Source organism: Camarhynchus parvulus, chromosome 24 (genome assembly GCF_901933205.1).
Source record: "Camarhynchus parvulus chromosome 24, STF_HiC, whole genome shotgun sequence".
NCBI lineage: Eukaryota > Metazoa > Chordata > Aves > Passeriformes > Thraupidae > Camarhynchus > Camarhynchus parvulus.
This window is the reverse complement of record NC_044594.1, coordinates 6,271,691-6,281,849: the sequence shown is the minus strand read 5'-3', so window position 1 is coordinate 6,281,849 and position 10,159 is coordinate 6,271,691. Positions and strand designations below refer to the sequence as shown.

At 46.4% G+C, this 10,159-nt stretch overlaps 1 protein-coding gene across 2 annotated transcripts in view; it reads left to right on the top strand.

The window, feature by feature from the left end:
• Nucleotides 1-9,498: 9,498 nt before the first annotated feature.
• ZBTB44 (zinc finger and BTB domain containing 44) overlaps nt 9,499-10,159 on the top strand; it is a 38,530-nt gene continuing 37,869 nt past the window's right edge. For both annotated transcript variants that reach the window (XM_030965040.1, XM_030965041.1), the window contains exon 1: nt 9,499-9,613. The gene's annotated coding sequence lies outside the window, so the exon portion shown is untranslated. The remainder of the gene's footprint in view (nt 9,614-10,159) is intronic.

Here is a 10,159-nt window from a genome sequence, read left to right as displayed (position 1 = left end):
TACCCCTCAATAAAGGACTTCCTGCCTTTTATCTCTTTGCATTTGTCTTTATTTGCACTTTTCTCAGGACTGTTATTATCTCCATCCCAGAGAGATTTTAAATCTTTCTTTTCCACATCTTATTGATAATAAATGGTTCATTCAGTTTTAAGATGCTGAACCAAAATATTACATGAGAGAATAGACAAAACCCATGGAGCCAGATTTATTCTGCAGAAATTTGGAAGCAATTCTGTTTTGCAGATGCCTTATGAGCACCTACGTCTTTTCTATAGATATACAGTATATCTTTCTGTATATACTACATAATATATTATTATATATAATATAATATAATATAATATAATATAATATAATATAATATAATATAATATAATATAATATAATATAATATAATATAATATAATATAATATAATATAATATAATATAATATAATATAATATAATATAATATTAGATTATATATTATACTATACTATATTTTACATAGTATACTATATTATACTATAGTATAGAAAATATACAATATTATATCATATAGTATAGATAATATACTATATATTACTATGATAATACAAAGCCATATAATATGAACCATATATAATATATATAATATATATAAACCGTTATAGAACCATATAATATATTGTGTATATGATATATATACATAATATATATTATATATGCATAATATACATATTAGACACATAGTATCACAGAACTCTATTATGTATCTGTATATACATCATCTATTAGATATATACATGTTATATATCTACATAGAATTCTGTTATATATATTAATATATTCTATCTATATATTCGACATAGAATCCTATTAACCCATTATATTTATTATATTATATATATATGTCATATGTTACATTATACATTATGTCACATATATTATATATACATCTATACATAATATATACATACATACTATAATCGAATTTTATAACTATTGCAATATGTAATAGATAATTATAATTAATAATTCTATTCTAGATAATATATATTTATATACATGATGGGTAGATATTATATATACATAATATATATTGTATACACACAATATAGACATAATACAGACACAATATATCTATACATAGATAAAGAATATAAATCTGTTCCTGTATGTAGATAATTCTGCTCTTTACTAGGACAGACAGCCTGAACAGGACTTAACCAGAGGGGATTCTGACTCCACTTAACTGTGGGATAACCACAGGCAGTGGAATTTGCTGCTCTCTGGATGTGTAGCTCTCTGAAACACTGCAGGGCTACATTTGGTTTATGCTAATGGGAATTTTGGAGCCACCTCATTGGAATAAGGCTGGACTCATTGCAGGGGAATCTTGGATACCTGCCAGCTGTCCTGGGTGAAAGCCCACCCTGATGTCTGCTTTATTTATATTATATTAATTATATTATATTATATTATATTATATTATATTATATTATATTATATTATATTATATTATATTATATTATATTATATTATATTATATTATATTATATTATATTATATTATATTATATTATATTATATTATTATCGTATAGTATATTATAGTATATTTATATTATATTATTATATCATTTATATTTTATATTTATATTATATTCACAATTACTATTATTTCTATTATAACCATTATATTATACCATTATTATAATATGCAATACATATACATTACACATTATTACAATATATTATACATTATATAATATACATTCTAATATATTATACATCATATAATATATATTATATATAATTTTACATTGTTAAAATATACAATATATATACAAAATTTTACATACATATATACATATATATACATATACATTTATATATATTTATTTATATTTATATATTTTTTTATATATATATATATATATATATATATATATATATAATTTATTATTCTAACATTCCACATTGTATTATTATTGTCTATATACTGGGGCTTTCCCTGCACTGCTGCAGCCAGAAAATGCTGCTGCAGAGGCTGCCTGTGTTCACCCCACCACGGGTTAAGCCAGCACAGGACATGTCCCCACGTTCATGGGCACTGCCCCTGCTGCCACCCTGTTTACAGCCAGGTGTGACTTTCATTCCAGGCGACTTCCCTGGCCCAGGGACAGGCCCTGCCCTGCAGCTCATTAAAGTGACAGCAGCTCATTAAGGTGACAGCCTGCCCTGGCTTTTCCCCACGTTTTTACGTCCTTGTTTTGTTGCCATTGCTGGGTTTGAGTTGAATAATTTCAAACAATGCCAAGGCATTGGGATATTGGATAATATCCCAAGGCTTTGAGATATTACCAGGTAGGGGAAAAGTCCTTAATTAAGGATATCAGTGTAACCATCATAATTAACTTTTTTAAAAAATAGTGGGATAAGGAAATGAACCATGGGGTAAGAAATGAACCTTAGGGAACATTTCTTACACTGTTTCCACAATGGTACCATAGAGACAATGGGGACCAGCAGGCACAGATGGATCTCTGCAGTCCCACCAGGGGAAATCATTGGGGTCAACCCATGGCTGAACCTCCCCAGCCTCTGCTGCCCATAATGCTGCTCCTCCATCAGGGGAATTATGTTTTATGGGCATATTTCTTCTTGAAAGGCACTTCCAGAGGATGTAGATGCCACAGGCTTCTCTCCTGGGCATGAACATTACCAGCTCTGTGTTGAAATGGTGCTTTGCTCCTTGATCCCAAGAGCTTCTCCCTCCAAGGACTGGGCTCTCCTGATCTCCAACCCCAGCCACTGCTGGATAGTTGCTCCTCCTTATCCTTGTGCTAAAACTTCTTTATTTCAATGATTTTCCTCTCTCCTGGGTCCATCTCTCCCTCCCCATGTCTGTGGACAGCAGTCAGACCTCTTCCAGCCTTGCTTTGCTAAACTCTGCAAGGCTTACATCATAAATCACCCTCCTCAGCTCTGGGCTGAATTTATTGTCCCTGGACAGAAGGATCACAGTGTCCCAGCAAGGTCACACCAGCACCTGCTGCTTCAGCCACAAATCCATCCTTATTCCTGATGGAATCCATCCTTCCTGCCTGTCCTAGAACTGTAACATCCCTTTTCTGTCCTTATCCCCTGCTCAGTTCATCTATCTTGCTCTTACAACCCCTCTGCTCTGCTAGATCCCTCCTTCCCCACACAGATACCTGATAAATCCATCCTCAGATGCCCAGGAACTTTCTGGTTCCTTGGCAATGGCATTTCTGAGGGGCTGTTACAATTCAGAGCTTTTTAGAAAGGTTTCTCTCCTGAATTCCTGCTTCAGCCTCCTCTCCTGCCAATTAGGATGCTTTAACCCCCAGCACCACACACTTGCCTAGGAAAAGGAAAAGCAATTCCAGGTCTGGGGAGGACACAGACCCCAAATCCTCCCCATGTCAGGAGAAAATCAGGAGCTTCCAAAGAGAGAAGTCAGCAGGATGGAGTTAAAGCAGATTAAGTGAGCCCTGGAGACCACAACAGGCAGGAGGGTGGAGAGGAAACAGCTCCTGCACCCCCATGGTAAATTCAGGAGTAGGCAACAAGTCCCTGAGGGTGGGAGCAAAGCTGTTTTTCCTTCAGGAGCTGCTGGGTCAGGGAGGGGAGAGCAAGGCTGTGCAGGGAAGGTGTCACTTGCCGTGGCTGTTAATGAGGAATCCTGCCAGGAGCAGGCTGCTGGCAGTGCAGTGTCTGCTCCAAGAGCTGCTGAAGCACAGGAAAACACATCCCACAGGCTGCAAAACGAGGGTGAAGCAGCTTCCAGACAGAAATGGCACATTCTGGGCGCTTGAATTAGGGAAGCAAGGGAGAGATTCAAGGATTAAAGAAAGGGGCAGATCCCAGGGATGGATGGGAGACACACCTGGGTGTTTTCTGAATGTATGGGAAAACAGAATTTCTGTTTAGATGGACAAAGGAGGCTTTAAGGGCCTGACACAACCTCCAGGCACACCCCTCATGCTGCAGACAGGAATCTCATGGAAAGCTGTTTTATACCCATCAAATTCCAGGAGGTTCAGCCCAGGAACTCCTGAGATCCCTCTATGTCCCTATAAGAGAGCAGAAGATGCACAGAGCAGTTTTACCACGGAATCACTCAGGGTTTATGTTGGTGCTGCTCCATCTACGTCCACAAATCAATCCCAGAATATTGTAAAATGCATGCAAGAGCAAATCCCATCACTGGGCAAATACCAGGAATCAGGATTTGGCATTTCTCAGCCTCTCACTGGGAAACTACTACTCGGTGGAAAAAGTTGGGACCAAGGACATCCCTCTGGCTGCCCTGGATGGCTCCAGCCCCTGCCAGGGGGCTCACAGACCCTGGCACAGAGCCCAAGCCCCCTGTGCCTTTGATTTCGACCCATGGAAAAAATTACCAACCTTATATGAAGATCTGCAAGCCCTGAAAGTTTAAGTAGAATGATAGTTAAGTTTGTCACAGGGTGAAAAGTAAAATTTTGGGGTTTTTAGAATGGGGGCTTGGGGTCCCAAGATGGAGGAATTTGGGTGTGCCTTGTCCTTTTTCCTTCTTCTTGGCCTCCATCTTCTGGGTGATGCTGGCACTTTTAGATTGGTTTAGAGTAGAAGCTCACTGTCTAACACAGGTGATAGGTATTGGGAAGTGATTGTAAATGAAGTACACATAGTTTTTAGTATAAAAAGGCAACACCACGCTGAAGGTGGTCAGTGCCACTGACTGACCTGCTGAATGGGCCTCAGCAGGCCAGGGAAAGAATGTTAGAGATAACAGAAAAATAAACAACCTTGAAAACCAGAGCAGAGGAATCCTGACTCCTTCTTCGCTTGCCGGGCTGGGAAAAGAGACTCTGACACATCTCGGGGTCAGCCAGGACCACAGAGAGCCCCGAGAAAGCAGAGTAATGAAGGACAACCCAGTCACTGAGGAAACCTGAGCAGGTGTGATGAACACAGCTCCTCCTCTGGTTTTTCACCTCCCTGGCTCTGGGAATCACTGGAGATCCTCTGCAGGTATCCAGGGCTGATAAAATGTTGTTGATGAGGGGGAAGAAGCTGAGGGCTGAGGCAGTGCACAGTGATGATGTGTGCAGGGCTCTTTTCTTTTTCAGTCAAGTCAGATCATCTTGTATACACAGCACCTGAGACTGAAATCCCCAAATTTCATAGTGCTTTTATAAAAGCTATCAATAAAAGGACTGAAGCAGTTCTCTTCCTACCTATATCACTTTTACCAGGTTTTAAGATGGCATAAAGGAGAGAGTCTTTTATAAACACGGTGTTCTGGAAACTGGTACTGTCTCAGAAAAACTATTTGGTTTATTTTCCAGTAGCATCCTCAGATCCCCAAGTTTATGTGCAACATGTAGGAGAGGTTTCATGAATAAAACTTACCAGTTGAATGCTATTAGTGTCTATTCTTAGCTTCCTGCACACAGGAATGACTAGTTAATTACTGAATTAGTTCTTTCAAAAGAAAGTCAAGGCAGTTCTTTATTTTGGAATTTTATGGCTTATTTCCAGGTCACATGGAGCAGGTTTAAAGACTGTTGGTTTTGACAGTGAGGACACAGACCATGCTTAATTTTACTTTTACTTAATTTTACTTAATTTTATTTTAATTTTACTGTCTTCCTGCCACAAATTTGTGCAGTTTAGACCCATTTCCCATCCTGTGCAAAGCCCATCCCCTGTTCAGAGCAAGTTTCAAGCTGGATACGAGCACATGTGACAACTCACAGCACTGAGAGTCTCTGCTGGGCTCACCTGACTCTTTATTCGTGAAATTGTTGCAAATCAGCATTTTAAGGCAATTTTAAAGTTGCAACAACACATCTAGGGAAGTCAGCAAGGAAAGGCACATCAGATGCTGCATCTGCAGGAAACAGCACTGGCTCTTAGTTGACTAAAATCACTCATTCTACAATTTCACCATCAAAAAGCCCCTGATAGAGACTTTTCAGAGCTTTTTGAAGCTAAGGGATGGCAGCCTGAGGTTTTTTCCATAATCCTCTGTGATTGAGGAGTTACCATGGGTAGCCAGCAGCAGATTTCCTTGCAAGTCGTCTCATTAAAGTGGAAACAGCACCTGCAGACATGTAATGAGCTGAAATTGGTGCTACTTTACTCCTGCTTTACACAGGAGTAGATTGCAAGGGGAGGCTGCATGTGTCAGGATTGCAAGAGAGATCCCTGGGAGCACAAAACCAATGTAAGGGGAAGAGAAATGAGAATTAAGCAGAGTCCAAATCTCTGCTCTGGTTCTCCCCCCAGCTGTGTAAGGAAGCCTCTAAAAGGATCCCTGAGTTTTCACAACAGCACAAGGGGAGTTTGGCCCCTTCTCTTTTTGCTGATGGAGCAGCGTGGCTTTTCCAGGGATAGGTTTTAAATTTTTTACTGCTGATTAACACTTTTGGACTGTGGCCTTCAATCTGTTTCCTGCTTCAATTTACTGAGTCTCATCACCAAAAACAAACCCAAACCAACAAAAAGCCATGCCATAAAACAATCCACAGAGGAAATGGTTCTGTTCATCCTGTTTTAAAGATGTGTTTACCCGAATTAGTGCAGATTCAGACCAAATTATCAGGGTGGATTAATTAGAGACTCATTAAAATTGATTGGCTGCAAACTGGTGGGTGGTTTGTGAGGCTTTGGGAGCTGGGTACCCCATGTCTGGGGAGGGCAGAATGCTCTGACATCCCGTGGCTGGAGGATGCAGGAGCAGAGCATCCCAGTGCCCCGGTGCTGGGGAAGATGAAACAGGAAAGCCTTATCAATATGATTGTCTGGCAAAAGATTTTGAGAATATGGAAACTATAAGTGAGATTGAAATGAAAGCAAGCTTTGAGATACCTCAGTTACTGAACAACTGGAAAACAATGGTGTGGCCACTGAAGGTAATCCCCTTTTGATGGAACAACACCCTCTGCTTGCAGACAGCTCCAAGGGTCAGAGCAGACCCTGCAGCTTGGCAGAAGGGGCCCAAAGAGGAGTTTTTAGGGTTTAAAATGTAACACAGTATGGTAATGTAATGATTCTTATAGGCTGTATGTAAATGCTGTAGGATTTGTATACTGGACTAGATTGGTCAGTGAGAATTAGAATATTCAGCACAGAAAAAGATTTATTGTATTGTAACGAGAACCTCGCTCTCTTACCCCTTTTGCTCTCTTACCCTCTCATCCTCTCTCCCCCTCTCTTCTCTCAGGCCTGCTCTGAGCTGTGCCTGGCAGCTCCCAGCAGGGCCCTGCACCCAGGCCCTTTGCAATAAACCCCAAATTCCAGACCTGGCTGCAGAGATCTCTCATCTCCATCCATCCCCACCGTCCTACCCCTGACACTCCTACACCCCGGGGGATTCACGGCTGGAGCATCCCGGTGCCCGGGGGATGGTGTGAAAAACACATTAACCCTCTTGTGAAAGTGTAAAAAGTTTAATAAAGGATATCAGGAGGCAAGGACTATAGTGTAAAGGTAATTACAGATGGGTGCATCTTGGCACTCAGCTAAGACTGCACTATCACTTTTGGGGATACTCTTTAAATATTTTTTTGCTTTATATCAGCCTGTTGCATATTCATAGACCTTATGCATAGTAAACTTTTTCCTCAAACTAGTTTACATATTCTAAGAACTGTTTAGCATGGCTCCTCCTTGGGTTCACCTTTTTAGAGCATGCATATTCCTTGGCTGTGGTTTTCAGTCCTTTTTATTACTTCTAGTTTTTGGGTTTTGGTCCATACTGTCTCCACATGGTGAGTGCTGATAGTTGGCAGATCTGTAGTAGGTGTCTTCTCCCTGTTGTGGTGCAGCAGAACCCCGTTTCCCCCTGTTGGGATACAGCAGGACCCCACTGGGGTTCACTGGGACTCCATTTCTCCCTGTTGGGGCTCACTAGAACCCAGTTTGTCCCCATTGGGGTTCACCAGAACCCCATTTCCCTGTGCTGGGTGCAGCAGGACCCTGTTTTCCCCCGCTGGGGTTCACTAGGATCCTGTTTCTCCCCATTGCAGTGCACCAGAAACAACCGTGTTTCCCCCCATTGGCATACAGCAGGACCCCAATGGGGTTCAGCAGGACCCCATTTCTCCCTGTTGGGGTACAGCAGGACCCCGTTTGTCCCTGCTGGGGTTCACTAGGACCCCGTTTCCCTGCGCTGGGTGCAGCAGGACCCTGTTTCCCCCTGCTGGGATGGAGCAAGACCCCGTTGGGGCTCACTAAGACCCGTTCCCCTCACTGGGATACAGCAGGACCCCACTGGGCTTCACCAGGGCCCGTCTCCCTGCACTGGGTTCACTAGGACCCTGTTTCTCCCCATTGCAGTGCAGCAGAACCCCGTTTCCTCCCACTGGGTGCAGCAGGACCCCGTTGGGGCTCACTAGGACTCCGTTTCCCTGTGATGGGTGCAGCAGGACCCCGTTCCCCCTCGTTGGGACGCAGCAGAACCCCACTGGGATGCATAAAGACCCCGTTTCCCCACTCCGGGGTTCACCAGGGCCCCGTTTCCCGGTGCTGGGCTTCCCTGTTTCCCGGTTCCCGGTTCCCCTGCTCCCAGTGCGCTCTCTCCCCGCTGGGTTTCCCCATTCCCCGTTTACCCCTTCCCCGTTCCCCCGCTGGTTCCCCGTCCCGTTCTCTTCTTCTCTCCCCCGTTGTTTCCCTCTCTCTCTCTCCCCCGTTCCGTTTCCTCCTCTCTCCCGCTGGTTCCCCGTTCCCCGTTGTTTCCCCGTTCCCGTTTCTCTCTCTTTCCCCGTTGTTTCCCCGTTTCTCTCTCTTTCCCCGCTGGTTCCCCGTTTCTCTCCCCCCGCTGTTTCCCCGTTTCTCTCTCTTTCCCCGCTGTTTCCCCGTTTCTCTCTCTCTCCCCCTGGTCCTGGTTCCCCGTTCCCGTTCCTTCTCTCTCTTTCCCCGTTGTTTCCCCGTTCCCCGTTTCTCTCTCTTTCCCCGCTGGTTCCCCGTTCCCCGTTTTTTCCCCGTTGTTTCCCGTTTCTCTCTCTTTCCCCGCTGGTTCCCCGTTCCCCGTTGTTTCCCCCCGTTTCTCTCTCTTTCCCCGTTGGTTCCCCGTTTCCCGCTCTTTCCCCGCTGTTTCTCTCTTTCCCCGCTGTTTCCCCGTTTCTCTCTCTTTCCCCGCTGGTTCCCCGTTTCTCTCTCTCTCCCCGCTGGTTCCCCGTTCCCCGTTGTTTCCCCGTTCCCGTTCCTCTCTCTCTCTCTCCCCGCGGGGTGCCGGCTCCGCCGTTGCCGCCGCCGGGCTCTCAGTGCGCAGGCGCGGGGCCCCGCCCCCGCCGCCGCTCGCGGTGCATTGTGGGACACAAACAAAGTGCCCGGGCGGCGCGCGCGGGAGCTCGGACGGAGGCGCGCGCGCTGCCCCCTCCCCCCCCGCGCCCCCCCCTTCCCCCGCGTGCACGCGCAGGCGCGCGCCCCTCACGCCCCCTCGCGCGGGGGTCGCGCGCCCCCGCTCTTCCCCCCGCCCCCCTCCCCGGGTTTCCCGCGCGCCGCCTGAGGGGAGGCGGCGGCCTCCCGCCCCCCGACAACATCCCGCTCGTCCCGGTCATCCCGCTCGTCCCGCCGCCTCCCGGCCCCGCCGTCATGGCCCCCAGATAGCGGCCCGGCCTCACCGACCGCCCGCAGGTAACCGGGGAGCGCGGCCGGGCCTGGAGCGGGAGGGGGTCGGTCGGTGGCGCGGCGGCCGCTGGTGCCCCTTGGGGGCGGGGGGCGGGAGGGATCCGGCTCCGGCCCCTCTCCCTCCCTTTCAGACCCTTCCCGGCCCGTCCCTTCCCCCGTGTTTGCCGTGCGTGCCCCGGGGCTGCGCTCACCCCCCCGGGGGATCCCATTGCGCGGTGCACAGCCGCTGTGTCCCCCTCCCGCGGGGCCGTGTCAGCCCCGCGCCTCACCGAGGGTTCCCGGCCGGGGGTGTCTCCCGTGCCGCTGTTTGACGGTGTCACCTTTCTCCGGGGGTGTCCCCTGTCCCTTGTGCCGGTGCTTGGGGGTGCCACCTCCCCCTGGGATGCCCCTGCCCCGCGTTCCGTTGTTCGGGGGTGTCCCGTGCCTCGTGTCCCGGTGTCCGGGGTGTCCGTGTGCCGAGCTCTCCCCTCCGGGGGTGTCCCCGGCCCCGGGGAGCCGCAGTGGCTGCCGGAGCCTGCGGGTGCACGCGCGAACCTGGACTTCCGAGGGCTG